The sequence below is a fragment of the Aotus nancymaae genome, unplaced genomic scaffold, assembly GCF_030222135.1.
Source record: "Aotus nancymaae isolate 86718 unplaced genomic scaffold, 86718_ANA_hifiasm-v0.15.2.pri h1tg000046l, whole genome shotgun sequence".
Taxonomy (NCBI): domain Eukaryota; kingdom Metazoa; phylum Chordata; class Mammalia; order Primates; family Aotidae; genus Aotus; species Aotus nancymaae.
This window is the reverse complement of record NW_026988460.1, coordinates 3,585,703-3,605,431: the sequence shown is the minus strand read 5'-3', so window position 1 is coordinate 3,605,431 and position 19,729 is coordinate 3,585,703. Positions and strand designations below refer to the sequence as shown.

The following is a 19,729-nucleotide window of genomic DNA, read 5'->3' as shown; positions in this document are numbered from 1 at the left end:
TGGAGATAATGACCTAATAATTTTGTGCTACATTTGAGATGGAACACATCAGCCTTGGTTAGGTTAGTGAAAGGAAAGCTTTAATTTCATCTCAAGGCCCTGGGGTTAAATAGAAAGATGAGACATCAGTGATGATGAACATCCCACAGAGGCTTGAAGTAACAGGTCTCCTTTTTGTTGATTACAGTGTGTAAGTGTCTTCAAAGTGCAGAATATATTAGGGCTTACACAGAAATATGTGCTGCAATGGTACTCTTTAAGGAGGAGCAAAATATCTTGAAGTATATCAATGAATGGCTGTTATTCTCATTAGCATTTCTTAGTTATCTAGAGTGTTTTAGAAAGAAAACCCAACAATTGACACTGAGTAGCAATAACTATGGTGTTTTTACATGTCCAATGTTATTGTGATTCAATTTTTTTTAGTCTATTGAAAATCCAGAAATCACTGAGATCTACCCAAGTCACTACATTCCGAATGAAAGTACCATGTGTCTCCTGGCACGGTGGGCTAGACCTTCATTCCTACCGAGTCAAACAGATCTGGGCTGAAATTGTAGCTACTGACTTGCTAGTTATAGGACCATGAGTCCTATAACTGATTTCACCTGTCTGGGTTTATTTTCTTATATGTAGAATGTAGCGAACAAGGGTGATTACTTCACAGAGTCACTAATCAAATGAGACCACATGTGCAAAAAGCTTAATGAACATGAACATTGGGTCTTATTACAAATTAATGAACGTTTGTCCACTCACAAGCCTTTAGCTATAAAATATGCAAGGAGTATATATGCTCTTATCCCAAATTTGAATAATCAGCAGGAAATCTTTGAAAAGCAGAAACACTGAAGAAAACGATAGTGCTGTAGGAATGATATGACCTCCTTTTCACCTTGGTTTTAAAATTGTACATGAAAGAAAAACAAAAATCAAAGAGAACTAATTGACTCGGGTAAATCAATTATAGCATATCACTATAATAGCTGATTTGTATGTTTTGTGTTTGCATGTACATTTTTAAAAGTCTGGACTATGTACGTCAAAGGTGCTCCTTCAGGGTAGTGAACTTGCAAGTAATTTTTCATTTCTATTTTACATATTTTTTATATTGTCAAAAATTTCTTGGCCGGGCAAGGTGACTCACACCTGTAATCCCAACACTTTGGGAGGCCGACGCAGATGGATCACCTGAGATCAGGAATTTGAGACCAGCCTGGCCAACATGGTGAAACCCCGTCTATATTAAAAATGCAAAAATTAGCCAGATGAGTTGGCGCACCCCTGTAATTCCGGCTACTCAGGAGGCTGTGGTGAGAGAATTGCTTGAACCCAGGAAGCAAAGGTTGCAGTGAGCTGAGATGGTGCCACTGCACTCCAGCCTGGGTGACAGAGCAAGACCCCATCTCAAAAACAAAAAACAAAACAAAAAAAACCCTTCTCCAATGAGCATATACTACATTTAGTACAGATATATAAATAAATAAATATAAAATAACTTTAAATTTAGAAAATAAAATAGTTATGATACATGTTCTTATTAATTCAGTAGTTGAATCTCATGTTACATTCCTTCATATTGTATAAGACTGAGGGCTTGAAATGGGTGTCTGGGGAATTTCTAACACCCTCTTGCATCAAAACCATTTTATTATATATACAGCAGTTGGTAGGCCCTGAGTTTTCACCTGGAAATTCTATATTTCAAGACAGAATTGTTTCCTCTTCGTGCTCCTTGCTGTCATTTTGCCCATATATATTTGCCTCATCACAACAACTAAATTATGAACTTCTGAATAGCAAGACTTCTGAATAAAGGAAAGATAAATTTCTTTTATCTCATTTGTGGCAGTTTGTTTGTTTGTCTTTGCATAGTACCTATAGGTATTCACTAGTCACACAAAAAGTAAAGGATGCGTTGTTTTCCCTTTGGATGCGGTTCCTCCAGCCAAGTCTGTAATACAGAATCCAAATAGGTAGTCCATGAGTAGATTTCAGGTAGTTGCTATGGACATCCCATGAACATTTCAGTGGTTCCAATCCTTACTCTATGATTTCACCTACAAAGCTTTAAGAAAATCCTGATGCCCAAACTCCACCCCCAGAGATTCTAATGTAATTGTTTCCACTATTGAAAAAAAAAGTCCCCCAGAACTCTAATCTGCAGCCAGGTCGATAATTCTATATTAGGATAGAATAAAGGAAAAAAGTTTTGTAGGTTCAATTGTGCTGTGGTTTTTATTTTGCTGTTTTGGTATCCATAAATATTTATTTTTCAGAAGATTGACATTGAAAACAGCTTACCTTCTTTAATAATAATTGCTAGTATTTATTAAGCATTTATCATGCATGGAGCACTATTCCAAATGCTTTCCATATATTAAATAATTTAATCCTTATAATAACCCTATAAGTGATGCATTATTATTAACCCTATTTAACAGAAAAAGCAAATGAGACCTAGAGAGGTTGAGTATTTCGAAAAGCTAGGCTTCAAACCCAGATAGAACAACCCTGGAGTCCCCAGTTTTAAGCCAGAGTCTCTTTGCTCCAAGAAAATCCAGTAAATACCCCATATCTTCAAGGAAATTCTTCTGGGTTACTCTCGCTGATAACAGATTAACCTTCTGATGTCTTTTACGTTACATTTTCATGTAATAGTCTGTATCTAGGTTTTTGCCCAAACAAAATAAATACCAAACACTTAGATGCCCAGCCTTGTGCTGTACATTTTACCTGCATTGCTTCGTTTTGCCCTATACTCTGTTCTCTAATGACTGTGCTACATGTATTTATTTTCTATCTGGAGAAATTGTGGCATTTGTGAGTACTGAGCAAACCATTATTCACTGCACCACTCCCCTACCCAGGGTCCTTATGCTCTGGTACCTGTTGAATAGATTGCATTGTGCAAGAGGTAGGGAGTTACTGAATTTATAGATAGGCATTGTCACTTTCTAGTTTCATACTATCAGGCAGGTCAACTAACCTCTCAGAGCCTCAGGTTCCTTCTCAGTAAAACAGGGGTGCCTTCATTCACCTGACACTGAATAGCCCTTGCTATGTGCCTGATGCTGAAGAAGACAAACGTAGACCCTGGCCTCAGGGGGCTTTCAGTCCACTCCCATTCTCCCAGGAGAATGCAATGAGGTGTTGCCAAGTGAAGCGCTTATTTAGCTCAGGTCTAGGGGGGAGGGGGACATGTAACTACCACTCAATAAATGTTAGCTATTCATTCAATATATTCTATTTAATTAAAAGCAAACAATCCATTCAACACCGGAAGAAAATGTAATTAAACCTCATGCTGCACACATACAATATTCCACATCATGCCACCTTAAGCCTTTACCACTTCATATCTTACTTGCTCCGTGCTACTGCAAGTCGGTAGCAGGTACACCAGGGCCCGTGAAATCAAGATTCCCCGTGCCCCCGTTCTTTTTCTAGACTGGTGACCTCTCAAAAAAGAAGGGAAGAAGGAGAAGAAGGAGGGGTAGAGGAAGGAGAAGGAGGAGGAGGGGAAGACAGAGGAGGAGGAGGAAGAAAGGCCAAACCAGGGTCACAGAAACTGTGGAGTATTTAAAATATCGACATTGGATAAATCAATTCAACTTTCAATAAAATCCAAAGCTATGTGATTGTGCAGTTGTGAGACAATTATTTTAAAAATGGATTTGCCTTTTAAAATAAATTAATTCGTAATGTGTAGAGAAAAATTAATTCATGGTGTGTAGAGAAATGAGGTCTGGTCACGGGCCATACATTTAAGGCTGTTTGGGAAACATTTTCTCCCAGCCCTGTCAGAGCACCTCTGGTACTCTTCTTGTCAACTCACTTGAAGAGAATATGAAAACTCTCAAAAAGAAGTCGTTCATGAAGAATCCTCCCTTCCTCTCCTTCCTCTCCCATTTTGCTACGTTACATTCAGCACCAGATCAAGTTGGAATCTCTGCCCTGTCACTCATCAGCTATTTTGAGCTAACCTCTCTGAGCCTCCCGAGTTTCATGAAAAGAACTCATACTAAAACAAAAAAAAAAATGCTCTGGAGGATAAACGCCTGGTGTGGGATAGGCTCGCCTTCCTTTTTATTTTTCTTTCTTTCAAGTGCAGAGGCACCAGATTTGCGGAGATCTCAGAAGTCATTTCGCCAGCCCCTCTCGGGTGGCTGGGTGCATTCTGAGCCTCCCGCAGTCGCCGGTGCCTACTTCCCTTTATTCTAAGGGCACTCAAGTCCTGGGATGCCTGCAGCCTGGGAGGCGGAATCAAGTCCCGCCCAGCGATTGTAGGAGTCCGAGGGAGCGATGGAGAGGCGCGGGCTGGCGATGCCCTCTTTCCCCTACTCCTGGCAGGAGCCGCTCCGCGCCTCCTGGCACCGGCGCCCTTTCTCTGTCGGGCAAGGCTAGCCCAGCCAGCAGCCGCGCACGGCAGGGGCCAAGGGCGCCCCCTCCCTTCCTCCCGCTCCCCCTCCTCTTCCTCCCCTCCCGATACAATGACTGGGCCGGAACAGCGCATCAGCTGAGTCTCATTGGCAGCGGCCGCCCCAGCCCCCGGAGAGGCGGCGGGCGGGGGCAGCTGGGGAGAGAGGGAGCCGAAAGCCCCGGCTGACAGCGAGAGGAGGCAGGCAGGACGGAAGGAAGCGAGAAAGGCGGTCCGGGGCACAGCTGTAAGTGTGGATCAAAGCGAGAACGTGCGGCGAGCGGCAGCGGCGGCGGCGGGGGCGACCTGCAGCCCCGGGCCGGGGGATGCGGCAGGCGCTGGCTGCCCAGCGAGCCGGGGAGTCGGGCTGCGTGGCTCACGTGCTGAGCGGGAGCTTGGACAGAGAGGAAGAGGAAGAAGAGGAAGGCAGCCGCCTCAGGGGAAGGCACAGCGCAGAGCGTACTTGCAGGACTGGCGCAGAGCCGGGTCCCCAGGTCCGGCGCAGTGAGCCGCCGAGACAATAAAGTAGCGGTCGACAGCCCCGGCGCGCCGCAGGGAGGAGGCGGCAGAGCAGGTAGGTGGGCAACCGCCCCGGGCTCCCCGAGCGCGCTGCCAGGGCGCGGCCGCAAGACACGGCCACAGGCGCGCCTGGTGCGCCCAGGGCGCAGCGCGCACGTTTGGAGACCCCCAGCGGAGGTGCGGGTCCCGGGCACTCTGGCGAGCAGGAAGCCCCGCCCTGGGGCTCGGGGTCTGGCTGCAGCCTTAGCTGGAGTCCCTGGGGCACTTGGCACGGCGCTTTGGTCGCTTTGGTGGTGTGGAGACAGGAAGTTTGGCGGTTTCGAGGCGTTGGCGTTGATGGGGTTTGCAAACGCGCCGCCGGGGACCGAGTGCTTTGGTTGCAGCGCGTTCGTGGGAGGTCGGGAGAAGAGCTAATGAATCCCGGATCCGACCCCCAGAGATACTTCTAAAAGGCAGCGAAAAGAGTGGGGGGAAATCCCTGGAGTTAGCAGAGGTCAGACATTAAGGGTTTGGTTTGGCTGCCCTTTTCAAATAGGTGTGTCAGATCCTAGCCGCTCCTCTCTCGGAGAGGCGGTGTGCCTGTGAATCGCTCTCTATTTTGTGGAGTATTTCACTTTTCATTTTCATCTGGGGAGGAAAAAATAAAGATAATTTTTAGCTCCTACTTTGAGAAGTGCCATTTCGTTTGAAATGGAGGACAAACTCTTCCCTTGCCTTGGATGTCCTGTGCTTTTAAACATACTGAACAGTGCCTGCTCTTGTTCACAAAAGGGGTGAGACGTGTATTAAATCTTCTCTGGCCTGAGAAAGCAGCCGCAGGAGGAGGTCTCTCTTTCGCTCTCCTTTGTGTGGCCGCTTCCTTCCAGATGTGAGAGGGTTGGGCTGGGCGCTCCTGGGTGGGGTAATAATTATCCTGAACATTCCTGCGATCTGCTAGGACTTGTAAACATACCATAGCCAACTCCTCTGAACTTCGCGAACTGATTTGGTGTGTTTGCTGGTACCCAGACGGCTGCGACTAGAGCCTGGGCCTTTTGGGAAGAAAGACCTTGGGGTGCTGACAGCAGCAGTCTTTCCGGAAAGCTGGTTGATCCTTCAAGATTAGGTGGTGTCGACCCCAGAAACTTACTCGCCAACTCAGAAGATGTGTACAAGATTATAGCACAATCCCCGATGTGCTGTTTCCTGTCCTAAAGGGAATGGATCTGCAGGGTTTACAAATCAAATGTCTGGAGGGGAAGAGAAGCAGCTTCGCCTTACTTAACCTACACATGCTGTGAAGAATGGTGGTTAAGAGAGGCTGACTGTGTGGCGGCATCCTGGTAGGCACTTTTGGGGCATCATCCATAATCCATGAAGTGGTAAACCTGGCCCTACAGAGAGCTTAAGTAACTTACCGTGAGTCGCACCAGTAATCTGTGGTTTATATAAGATCTAATTTCAGATGCCAGGCTCTTAACAAGACAGTGCCTTTAAAAGGGATGTGCTACAATGGTGTTGTTAATAAGGATGAAGAAAATAATAACAATAACAACAATAACTACTGTATATATATATATACAGAGAGAGCGGCTCTCGTCGCCCAGGCTGGAGTGCAGTGGCGTGATCTCAGCTCACTGCAACCTCTGCCTCCCAGGTTCAAGCAAGTCTTCTGTCTCAACCTCCTGAGTAGCTGGGATTACAGGTGCCAGCCACCATGCCCTGCCCCCCCCCCCCCACACACACACACATATATTTGTATTTTTAGTAGAGACGGAGTTTCACCATGTTAGCCAGGATGGTTTCGATCACCTGACCTCATGATCTGCCCGCCTCGGCCTACCAAAGTGCTGAGATTACAGGCGTGAGCCACCACGCCCGGCCCATATATTTTTAATAAATTTATATAAGATGATATTTAAGAGAGACTGACACACAGTAAGCACTCTATGTATTTTTGTCTCTAAATTACGTGTCACAAGATAAGTGGTGGATGTATTGGTGTTTCTACAGTTCTTAATTTTTTTTTTTTTTTTTTTTTTTTTGAGATCGAGTCTCGCTCTGGCTGGAGGGCAGTGGCGCCATCTAGGATTACCGCAACCACGCCTCCCAGGTTTAAGTGATTCTCTTGCCTCAGCCTCCCGAGTAGCTGGGATTACAGGCACGCACCACTGCCGCCTGGCTAATGTTTGTATTTTTAGTAGAGATGGGTGTCACCATGTTGGTCAGGCTGGTCTTGAACTCCTGACTTCAAAAGATCCACCTGCCTTAGCCTGCCAAAATGCTGGGGTTACAGGTGTGAGCCACCGCGCCCGGCCAATTCTTCCTTTTTGTAATCTGAAAATGTTGTAATAAAAAATCACACACACACACACACACACACACACACACACACACACATGCCCCTTTTGAACAGTGATTACATTTCCTAAAAGAGTGAGAAAAATGTAGACAACTCCAAGGACTTATTGAATGGTAGAGGTTTAATCACCTCTTTGTGACATCTGCAAGTAATATTAATCAAACTTTTATTTGCTTAAATTCAGAAATGCAGGTGGAATGCATTTAAACAATATGGTGATGGAACATGAAGAAATTACCTACATAAGACATTTTGAGGTTTAATTTTCATTATCCATGGGAAAGTTCCCAGAAGATCTTTCCCCTACCAGTGATCATGGGAATCATGATCCTGTTTTCCTGTATTAAACTTCACTATTTTGAAATTAATAATTTTCCATCTTAGTGGCAGAAAAGTGAATGGGCTTCTCAAAGAGGCAGATGGTTGCATTTGAGCCTAATCTAGAAAAGTGTAGGAGGAGTTACCTTCACAGCCACTCGCAAGTGTCAAATCAGCTGAAGTTTTCTCCGTAATGTTTATTGTCACTGGCCTCTAGTTTCAGCAAGCCTGAGAATCTTAGTTCTCCTTTTGATTCCACAAATTTCATCAAGACTCTGCATGCTTTGAGCAGACAAAAAGAAAGTTTTGGCTAACTGACAATACAAATAGGGTACATGGAAAACAGTTAAAAATATCCTGCCTTATCCAGACTTCAGTAATTTTCTAGCAGGAAATCTTCGTACTTAATCTTACAGACGTAAGTGAAGGTTTGAGACATGCTGAAAGTGATCTCTCTCTCTCTATCCCTCCCTTTAAATCTACCCCAGAGGTCTGATCTTATCATGAATGCACTATTTTGCATGTTCAGGACTGCCAGGGCTCACTGAAGTGACTATCACCAGCCTATAAATAAATAATGCACTCAGCTCATCAGCAGGTCTTACTTTACTTACATATCTCTCCCTTTTTAGATGTAGTTGTTATTTTGTTTTAGAGGGAAGATTTTTTTTGATAATTCATTTATTTCTAAGTCAGTAAGATTTTTTTTCTCTTCTGCCAAATGTATGTTGTGGGCAGTCAGAGAGAAGTGGTAAGATGACAATTTTCTGTTGCTAGATGCTTGATAAACTATCTACGTAACTTAGGGGTCAGATCTCTTATTCTCCCCAATAACCAGATTTACTGAAATTATCACATCATTTCTTATCTCATTCTTCCTGGTGAAATCAATTTTTAACCTAAACTCATAAGGCAGTGTTTTGTCAATATGAAGGTCATAAAATCCATTTCATGAGTTACTACCAGTATTTTTTTTTTTAAGTAAAACAAGACAGCAAGTGTCAGCATCATCATATGTTACAAGAGTTCTGTAATTTCATGAAATTTTGAGTTACTCCTGTGTGCATTCTGGGTTGTAGTATAAAATGTAATTCTTAGCTGTCAAAAAGTTTGAAAGGCACTGCCACAGGATGCATGTATCTGTTAGTACTATTTTGATAATAAGTTACAAACCCAATTTTAAATGGAATTAGGATATTATATATATGCATATATACAATATGTTTTTTTCCTGCATATTGGTTCATGTTACTGAAAGGTACATGGATAGGACTGACTTCAAGAACATCTTGCTTAGGGCTAAACAGTGACAGGTTCTGATTTATTTTCATTCCTCAGGCCTGCCTGTCTCTTCTTTCCTCTGTGTATTGGGGTCCTTCTTGGGTGACAAGAAGACTGTATAGCACTTGCTGGTTTACACAGTTTCAAGTTCAAGTTCAGTGACAAAAAACATTCCCTTCCCCAGTTAATGAACAAAAACTTTCAAAATGAGCTCTGATTCACCCAGCTGGCACAGCTGGAGGAAATCTCTGTGCTAAGTGACTTCTGCAGAGGTTGAGGGTTTTGCCCCAGTGGTGGATTCCTACCCAGACCACGTAGTTGGAGGACATCAGAGGGCTGGACTGCCACATGAATACAGGTGTGGAAAAAGGGGGAAATTAAAGCTAAGAAAGGAATAAATGTTCACCATGGAGCACAAGTCCCTAATGCACATATGCTAATTGCTCTTCTTTTGTGATGCCCCAAATAATGGAAAATAAGCTGAATTGTATTCAGGCAAATAGGTTATCAATATGATTTTTCATCTGTGCAAGGAAAACCTTAGCTGTTACTTTTAACATGGTCGATTTCAGGATTTATGAGATCAAGATGCAGAACAAGTTAAATTGATAGTAGTTACTTTATTTTCCAATGACACTAAGAAGATAAAGGCAGATATATTGATTAAAAACCCACAGCAGTTCCAAAACCTCTTACAAGGGGTGATCATGATCCTGTTTTCATTTATGTGCAAATCTTGGAAGACATTTATTTGAATCAATTTACCGTGCTAATGTAATGAAAGCAGTTATTTAAGTAGTGTCTTAGAGCAAAGTATTTGAAGAATTCACCTCCTTAAAGCCCAGGGCAAATGAGTGCTCTATTCTGCAGTTCTTCAGCCTTGGGGTATTTATTTGGGTCTGTGTTACTTTGTCCTTAAAAATGTGCTGCTTATAATTGTCCTCTGTCACTTTATGCAGTTATCCAGTGGGAAAGGGGACCCCAGTGTGTACAGCTGTGAGGATAATGTTCACTCACAGCAGAGAGGCCCTAGAAGTAGAGTGATCATGCTGGCTTGCCTGGGTCAATCCTGGTTAATGTCTGTGCCTCCAGTTTGGATGATAAATTATATGGTCACCCCACGTATAAAGGCTATGATTTTAGGGTGCCATGACCAGGCATCTATTTAATAGATTAAATTATCTGATAAAGAATTCCTGGTGGGGCGCAGTGGCTCATCCCTGTAATCCCAGCACTTTGGGAGGCTGGAGTAGGAAGATTGCTTGAGCCCAGGAGTTCAAGACCAGCCTAGGCAACCTAGCAAGACCTCATCCCTACTTAAAATTTTAAAAATTAGCTGGGTGTGGTGGCACACTTCTGTAATCCCAGCTACTCAAAAGGGTGAGGCAGAAGGATCGGTTGAGCCCAGGAGGTTGAGGCTGCAGTGAGCCATGATAGTGTCACTGCACTCCAACCTGGGCAACAGAGCAAGACTCTGTCTCAAAAAATTAAAAAATTTAAAAAAATTAAAGCTGAGGAAGTCCTTACCATAACTGAAGGATAAAAGTCCTGATGCCTCCCCTCCCGGGAGAGTCACCAGTGACATCTCACCTTCCTCAACTTCCACAGCATGATCATCCAGGCCCCCTGAATTTGAAAAGCCAGGCCCTAGCCGGAGCAGCTTCCTGGTGGGCATCTCCCCACACACCCCGCCCCGGACCCTGCCCATGCACAGTGCTAGAGGTGCTACAGGTGGGGGAGCAGTGCTGGGGCAAGTCAGTGGAGGCCATCAAGCTCTACATCCTGCACAAGTACTCAATAGTGGACGTCCTCCGCTTCAAGTACCTGCTGAAGCAGGTGATGGCCACTGGCATGTGCCACAGCCTCCTCACCAAGCCCCTCAACTCCAAAGCCAGGGACGCCACTGGCAGCTTCAAATTAGTTCCCAAGCACAAGAGTAAAATCCAGTCCAGGATGATAGCCCCCTTACAGACCCCAGGAGAGCAGGAGAGGCCAAGGGAGGGGCCCCAAGAAAGCAAAGGAGACAAAGGAGGACCCTCCCAATGCGGGCAAGGTGAAGAAGGCAGCCAAGAGGCCAGGAGAGGTGCAAAAGTCTCCTCCCAAGCCAGGCGCAGCCACAGAGAAGGCCTGCCTGCAAGCAAGGCGGCACGGCCAAGGACACCAGGACACAGCTGGACAAGGCTAGGAAGGCACTCCCTAAGCCAGACAAGGCCATGCAGGCCCCTTCCAGTGCCAGCGGGCTCAGCAGGAAGGCAAAGGCCAAAGGCAGCAGGAGCAGCCAAGGAGATGCTGAGGCCCACCAGAGAACCAAAGCTGGGAGTAAGAGTTCAGAACACACAGTCAACAAGATCAAGAATGGTGCTGCTTTCCCAACCAAAAACAAGGTGGTGGCCAAGGCCAAGCCCCTAAAGGGGCAGCTGCCCACGGGACTGGGCAGAGGCCAAATGCCAAGGCTACTTCTCTTGCTAAGGGCAGTGGGTCTAGGTGGTGCCCGCACACCTGTCCAAGAAGACAGAGACACCACAAGGGTCTGGGAGAGCTGGACTGCACATTAAGGTCTCCTCATCCAAAGTGTCTAGCCAGAGGGCTGAATCCTAGGACAGGAGGCAGGGGTGAAGAGAGACCGAGCCTCTGCTCTAGTTTTTATTCTTCAACAAACCGCTGCTCTATTTATTTCATTGTAAGCTGTTTACCAATAAAGACTTTCATTTCTTTTGCTGTGCATCTGCGCGCGCGCGTGCACGCGCGCGCGCACACACACACACACACACACACAAATCTTGCGCAGATTTAAAGGCTCAACAAATAATAGTAGAACTAATGATAACAATAGCAGCACATGGCTAACAAGTGCTCACCTGTGCTGGGAACTGCTCTGTGATATCCATGAGGGTGGCCTCATTCAATGCTCACCACACCCTATGAAATGGGGTCCCCTGACGCCCCTCATTATACAGCCAAGGAAACTGGTTGTGAGATTGCCACTTGGCCAAAATCATATCATATTGGTTGAGTTGGCAAAGTCTGCATGTTGAGTAGTGTTTTATAAGAAGACAGGACAGGTCATTGTTGTGAATACTGGTTCTAGCTTCAGAGGATCTACACTCAGATCTGTCTTTGCTGCTTACTAAACGTGTGCTTGGACCAACTGACTTAATGTTTTATTGTGCCTCCGTTTCTTTATTATAAACTGGAGATTATAAGAATTCCTACCTCATCAGTTATTTTGAGGATTAGATGGTAAAATATAAAGAAGTGTTTCATGTAGTGCCTGCTGTGGAGTAAGTACTAAAAAATTTATTATTTGTGCTTTGTAGAGGCTCAGAAAATGTAATAATTCGTATTATTTGTTGAACGCAAACTATGTGCCACATTTTAAGCTAGACATTTTTCAGTTGTTTTCTTTCTTCTTACAAATCCTCTGAGATGGGTGTTATGTCTACTTATTGTCCATTTTACAGATGAGGAAAACAGAGATTCAATGAAAAAGTAATTCCATTAAAAAGTAATAGAGCTTTTATTTCAACTCCAGGTCACTCTAACAACAGAGCCTTTGTTCTCATAATTATAATGTCATTTTTTTTGACTTGGGAGGCTTTAGATCAGCGAACACATAAAAATGATCCCCAAAGAGAGGGTGTGAGTTGTTGGCAAGTCATTAAGGGATGGCGCAGGGTGAGAACCTAGGTTTTCAGCCTCCCACAATCATCTCTGTCTTGAAGACAAATGCATTCACCCCATAGGGTAGCCACACTAAGTGGGCACAGACACAGTTCAGGAGCGCTGGACTTAGATGTCTTCTAATCCAGCTACAAAAAGCCTAGAACTGTGTTTACTAAAGTGGGTAGGTATATTCCTGGTGGTACATGAGTTAATTTTAGGTGATAGAGAAACATTTTACCTTATTGGCTATTTATTTTTAATGTGTACCAGAAAATAATTCACCTAGACCTTCATGTTTTGTAAGGGATTATATTCCTTTCTGCCTTGCTGAACAAACTATTCACAGACTAAATAATATTGCTTAGAATGTGTCTGAGAAAGAAGTAGTGTCAGTGTAAAAATATGTATTAGGTAAAACATAGTGTAGATAGTACTGGAAAATGGCAAAACCTATGACGTGAAGATGTGAATGACTGAAGTCTGGGAAACCCTGGACTAGAGAGGTGTTCCCTGAACTTGGTGCACATGAATCACTAGGGGATCAGATTCTGATTCAGCACATCTGGACTGGGGTCTGAGACCGCGTTTCTAACAAGCTCCAGGTGATGCCAGTGGTGCTGGTCTCTGGACCACACTTTGTGTAACAAGGGATCCGGGAACCTGGAAGATTCTTGGGCATGTATTGAGTGCTGTAGAGGATATGTAAGGCAATTCCTTGTCTCCCAGAAGCTTAATCATGTTAGGGAGAGGAGATGTGAACATGAAAGGTGAACTCCCCTATCCAGACACCAGATGAGAGGTGTGGTAATCTGTCTGGAGCTGATCCAGTGGCATGGTAGCAGGGGGTGCATGGGATTGGATTCTGCTTGAGCCTGAAAGATATGCAGCAGCAAGTGGAGAGTTCCAGAGCATTTGACGAGTAGGAGGAGGGACAGAAGTAGCAGGGAAGACTCCAAAAAGGGCAAAGTGGAGATTTCAGCAACAATCTCATTAACACAGAGAATCAGCATGGAATGTTGGATCAGAAAGTCCCCTTTTCAAAGCACAAGCACACTGACTGGTGTCTGGTGACAATGGCCACCTTTTATTGATCCCCTATAAGTGCCAAGTGCCAGGCATTTGCCAAGTACTGTCCAAGCAGCATTTCATTCCATCTCCACGATGACCCACAATAACCCACATTCTGCAGAGGTAGAAACTGAGGCTTGGAGAGGGCGAGTGACTTGTCCAAAATCGCACAGCTAGTAAGTGACAGCCCTGGAATTCAAACTCAGAATGGACTTCGTGCCCTTTGCCACCATACTGCAAGAATCTCTGCTTTCTGGTGTCCCTAATGGTCACAGCATAAAATCTTGCCTTTCTCTCCCAAGAGTGTGCCTCACAGGAGATTCTAATGGTTCATCTTGTTCTAGATGAGACTATTGCCCCCTACAACAGATCCTGAACAAGCATTCAAAGTTATCAAATAGCTTGTCCTTAATCATTATTTATAAAAGTTATTTCTTTCTGCCTTGCCGACTAAACTATTAACAGAATGAAATTTTCGGCATTGTGATCTTCCATAAGAAATAAGTGCAAAACTGCCCCCCAAATAAACACTGAAGGTGTTGTTGCAGTGAGGAGGAGCTTGGCTTTGGAAATCACTAAGTAGTCTAGACAGACAGTTATTGGAAGTAATTACGCTCTTGCCACAGCATGGGCTCGTCAGAGCGCCTCCTGATTCAAAAGGTCTTTCTGGAAATACCAGCATCCATCTTCCGGCTGGTGCTTATAACAGCCGACAGCATCATGGGGGACCCGACAATGGATATGGCTGAGGATTGTTGTCGGGCTTTCCTTGCTGCACCTGACTGAGCCCATCCCATCAATTCAGTCTTTGCAAAAGAGCAGAAGGCTCATATGTGACCAGAATGCAGGGCAGGCACAAAGCTTGCCTGGCCAGCTTTGGCCCTGCTTCATCCAAGTTTAATACTCAAGTCGAGTTTTGCCAGATAGAGGAGGGGCTGGGGAGAGAGGGGAGCTGGAATTGGCACTGGATCAAGAACCAGGAAGGCCAAGTTCTGATCCCACCTTGGCAGCAGACTGACCAGAAACATGCTCATTAGCCCTCTGGATTTGTCAAATGGGTATTGTCACTTGAGATCCTTCCACCTCTAAACCTTTATGCTATGAACAACCAGAATTATGTGCCCTGCACTTTATCTGTATCGGCTGCACCAGTTTCACTTTAATTTTTTTAAATCTCAGATAGATGCACTTAAAAGGCTTCCTAAGCAATAGTATATCACTGGAAAGTTTCAGCATAATTATGTGCCATGCAGTAAAAGTGGTATTTGTTGTAACTTGTCATATCAAATAACATTTTAGTATTTAGACAAATCTCAAAACATTAAGAGAGTGTGGCTTCTTCAATAAATCAGAAAAGATAAGGGTTTTTGGGGCCATCACAAGTGAACTAATTGCATCCATTTAAATGCTCAAACTGAAATGCAGAATCCTGACACACTAATGAAAAACATGTGCTCCTTGATTGGGACCACGGAACGCTATCCCAATGGGGCTGTAAGACTTAAATTGAGGACATATCATGGTCATTTGCTCCAACTGTGTTAAATTGATTCAATTTGTATTTTTAAGAGAGAAAAAAAGTAGTGTACTGTTTTATATACCTCCAGGTTCCCTGTATAGTTGATCTTTGACTGCCTGAAAGAATGGGGCATCCAGTTTACTAGAGGTCAAAAGTTTGATTCAAACACATTAAGAAAAAATTGTTTTTGCAATGATTCAGCTGCTTTAAACAGTTCAGATCATCAGTGGTTCTCATTGTACTTTCTAGCACTCAGCTTGGTTACACTTGGAAAAGCATACTGGAAACCGATCATTGGGTCTTTTCTAGATCTCAGAGAAAAGCTACGAAAATGATACTGATGAAGGGTATTTAAAAATTGGCAGTTTGTCAGCAAGGGTTCATGCGATTCAATAGATGTTTTCACTAAATGATGAGAAATGTAACTTTGTCTTCTTGCAGAGCCTACAATGCAAACATTTTTTCCACCCCATGTACAGTTTCATTTATATAGTGTTGTCAAGGAATAAGTAATTTGTTTCACTTAAGTGATTTTTCCAGGTGATTGGAGCTTACCTCTTTGTACACACATTATTTTTTACTTAAACTTTCTTTGATGAAAACATGGCACATGCTTCTTTACTTTTTTTTTACTTGGTACATATAAATGTGGCTACATCTTTTCTTGACTTGGGCTTATCATGATAAAGATTGCTTTTTGTTCTGTGCCATAATCCTGCTATTATTTGACAGCTGAATTGTGTGGGATTGAGAGCCTCTATATAAGTAATCACAGATCTGTATTCTTTTGTAGTTACCATTATTACTAATAATAGAGCTCCTCTGAATAGTTAGCAAATCCCAGGCAGGATGCTAAGAATTCATATACATTATAATCTTGGATAAACTGTCCACCCCTCCAAGAAATGATCATTATTATTCCCCCTACTTTACAGGTAAAAAATGAAGTTTAAGAGATAAGTAGTAAGTGATAGAGTTGAGATTTGAATCCATGTCTCTCTAACTGCAAGATGCCTATGGTTATTGTAAAAGCTACTTCTATTTCTCCTCTCTGCCTCTCTTTGAATATTTCTGTCAGTCCTGTTGTTTTAAAAGCCTTTGCCCAGGTAAGGGCCCAGGATTAGGTCTGTGCCTATTTCCTGGAACTTTTTGGTATATTTTTCCTCAAGTGGAGTTCTGAGGGTGTTTTTGCTGATTTCTGGCTTCCCAGACATCTGCAGGGTTGCAGTTTCTAGAAGTCTAACCTGTGAATTCATCACTGTGTATGCTAAGGCTTTGGGGGGGATTATAGGATTTTCTGCATTATGACTAAGCAGCATAATCAAGTAACTTGCAGTCAGAGGAAAGCTTGACAATTCTGTAATGCAGGAGTTGGCGGATCTTTCCTGTGGAGGGCCAGATACTAAATGTCTTAGTTCATTTTTTGTTGCTATAAAGGTATACCTGAGGCTGGGTAATTTATTTATTTATTTTTTTAAAAAGAAGTTTTATTTGACCCATGATTCTGATGGCTGTAAAGTCCAAGATTGGCCATCTGCATCTGGTCAGGGCCCCAGGCTGCTTCCACTCATGGTGGAAGGGAATGGGAGCTGGTGTGTGCAGAGATTACATGATGAGAGAGGAGGGAAGAGGTGAGGGTTGGGGTGTGCCAGACTCTTTAACAGCTAGCTGTTGTGAAAACTAATAGAGTGAGAATTCACTCACCTTTGAGTGAAGGCATTAATCTATTCATGAGGGGTCCATCCCAGTGACACAAACACTACCCATTAGGACCCACCTCCAACATTGGGGATTAAATTTCAACATAAGATTTGGTGGAGACAAACAACACTTACTCAAGCTATAGCACTAAATAAAATAGGCTTTGTGGGCCCTATGGCCTGTATTGCATCTACTCAATTCTTGTAGGGCAAGAACAGCTATAGACAATACATAAATTAATGTGTGTGACTGTATCCTGGTATACTTTTTATTACAAAAGCAAGCAGTGGGTAGATATTGGCTCATGAGCCCATATTTTGCCCATTCCTGTTATCATGGAAAAAAGAACCAATTCGGGTATTCTAAAAGTCTAAATAGGTAGGTGGTTGAGAGGCAGTGTTGAGTAGTGGTTGTCAATCAGTGGCTCTGGAGACAGCTACCAAAATTTGTCTCCTAATTCCACCACTACTTCAATTCAGGCAAGTCTCTTAACCTCTCTGCATTTCAGTTGTCCATCTTTAAGACTGGGAAATAATAATCCTTACTTCATAGGGGGGTTGCTTTGAGAATGAAAGTCTTTATTTATAAAGTACATAGAAGGGTGCCCAGGACAAAATAAGCACTATGTAACTTCTGTGAAATTAAGAATAGTAAGGAATCCATTTCTAGTGAGACAAATATTTAGTTCTTTAATGGAAGGAAGGGAAACTTTTTTTGCTCTGAGTGCCATGGAGAGCAGGGATAAGGCTCCTGCCCTTTGAGGATGGGTGTGGAGAAGAGAGAGTGGGCAAGACAGTGGGTTAGGGAGAGCCCTGGCCTGGGAGTTAAGGGAACTGGTTGCAGATCCCAGACAAGGGTTAATTTGCAGCATTCCCTGAGTCAAGTCACTATCCTCTAGGGCCTTGGTCTCCTTATCTATAAAATAAGGAGGTTAAACTAGAGTAGCGGATGCAAACTGATTGCCCACAGGCTACATTCTGCCTATAGACATGCTTGGTTATTCCCTAGACTGTTTTTAAAATATTTGAATCAATCTACAGCAATTATGAATCAGGGAATTCCACAAAACAATCTGGATCCCTGGTTTCTTTTAAAAATTCAGAAGTTCTAGCAACACTGGCTGCATTCCCACATGGCAGCAACTGACTAACACTGAGCTATGGTGGCTCCTGGGTTCTGCGTTGATTGCTGTAGCAGATGCTGCTGGTGTTGCTAGTGGCCAACTCCACATCTTTGCCCTGGCCGTGGTTGTGCATGCCAGCTTCACTTCCTACTGCCAGCACCTGCATTGCTTTGTCTGAAGATTTTCTCTGACTGTGGAAATGGTAGGCTAGAAATGCAGAGGAATTAACATCTACTCCTTCCAATGATGAACAAGGTTTGGCCTATGGATACCCCAGCTCCCTTGGTCTTCTAGTAAAACCAAGGTGTGTATTGTATAACTTTTCCCAGAGTTTCCTCATGGGGTTACGCTCCAATCACCCACAGTGGTAGGTGACTTAACAGGCTAGTCCTTTCTTCTTTTTCTTTTTTTTTTTTTTTTGGTAGCCTTATCTTTCTTGTCTCACACACTGTCCTACTGTTGTTTCCTGGGATCATCTCTCAGACAAATACCTTACACTTGAATCCTTGTCCGAGTTTGACTTCTGGAGGAATCCAGACTAAGAATCCAGGCCAGGTGTGGTGGCTCATGCCTCCAATCCCAGCACTTTCATAAGCCAAAGCAGATGGATCGCTTGAACCCAAGAATTTAGTTCAGTCTGGGCAACATGACAAAACCCCATCTCTACTAAAAATATAAAAAATTAACCAGGCGCGATGGCAGGTGCCTTTAGTCCCAGCTACTCAGGAGGCTGAGGTGGGAAGATCACAAGAGCCTGAAAAGTCAAGGCTGCAGTAAGCCAGGATTGCCCCACCGCACTCCAGCCTGGGTGACAAAATGAGACCGAGTCTCAAAAAAGAAAAAAAAAAGTAAGCGAGAAAGAGAAAGGAACAGGAAAGAAAAGAGAGAGGAAGGAGGGGAGGGGAGGGAAGGGATCGGGAGGGAAGGGAAGGGAGGGCAAGGGCAGGGAAGGGAAGGCAGGGCAGGGTAGGACAGGGCATGGAAAATCATAGTCCTTACCACTGGACTATGAAGTCCCAATGAGAATTGAGTCCTCATGAGAATTGCCCTTTTTTAAAAATCGTACTTGAGCAGTTTTTCTTGGGTAAACAGTTATTTGTCCATCCCATATGTATCAAAGGAAGGAAGGTAATTGACTAAATGGCCTGCAAGTTTCTGGAAGAATGAGAGTCTATTTCCTTGTATAAGTGAAAAGTAGACTGGAAGATTTTATGCAAATTGCTTTCTTCATTTATTGAAATCTTGCTTCTTATTTATTTATTTATTATACTTTAAGTTCTGGGGTACATGTGCAGATCGTGCAGGTTTGTTACATAGATATACACATGACATGGTAGTGATTTGCTGCATCCATCGCCCCATCACCTACATTAGGTATTTCTCCTAATGCTATCCATCCCCAATCCCCTCACACCCTGCTATTCCCCCTGCTAGCCCCTCACCCCCTAGGCCCCAGTATGTGATGTTACCCTCCCTGTGTCCATGTGTTCTCACTGTTCAACACCCACTTATGAGTGAGAACATCTGATGTTTGGTTTTCTGTTCTTGGGTCAGTTTGCTGAGAATGATGGTTTCCGGTTTCATCCATGTCCCTGCAAAGCTTATAAACTCACCTTTTTTATGGCTGCATAGTATTCCATGGTGTATATATGCCACATTTTCTCTATCCAGTCTATCATTGATGGGCATTTGGGTTGGTCCCACGTCTTTGCTATTGTGAATAGTTCCACAATAAACATATGTGTACATGGGTCTTTATAATAGAATGATTTATAA

At 43.6% G+C, this 19,729-nt stretch overlaps 1 protein-coding gene and 1 pseudogene across 1 annotated transcript in view; both read left to right on the top strand.

Annotated features, from left to right (window-relative positions):
* Positions 1 to 4,822: 4,822 nt before the first annotated feature.
* The window catches only part of FRMD4B (FERM domain containing 4B), a 354,838-nt gene continuing 339,931 nt past the window's right edge, over positions 4,823 to 19,729 (top strand). The window contains exon 1 of the mRNA XM_012473977.2: positions 4,823 to 4,994. The gene's annotated coding sequence lies outside the window, so the exon portion shown is untranslated. The remainder of the gene's footprint in view (positions 4,995 to 19,729) is intronic.
* Positions 8,320 to 11,477, top strand: LOC105732338 (histone H1.8-like; annotated as a pseudogene).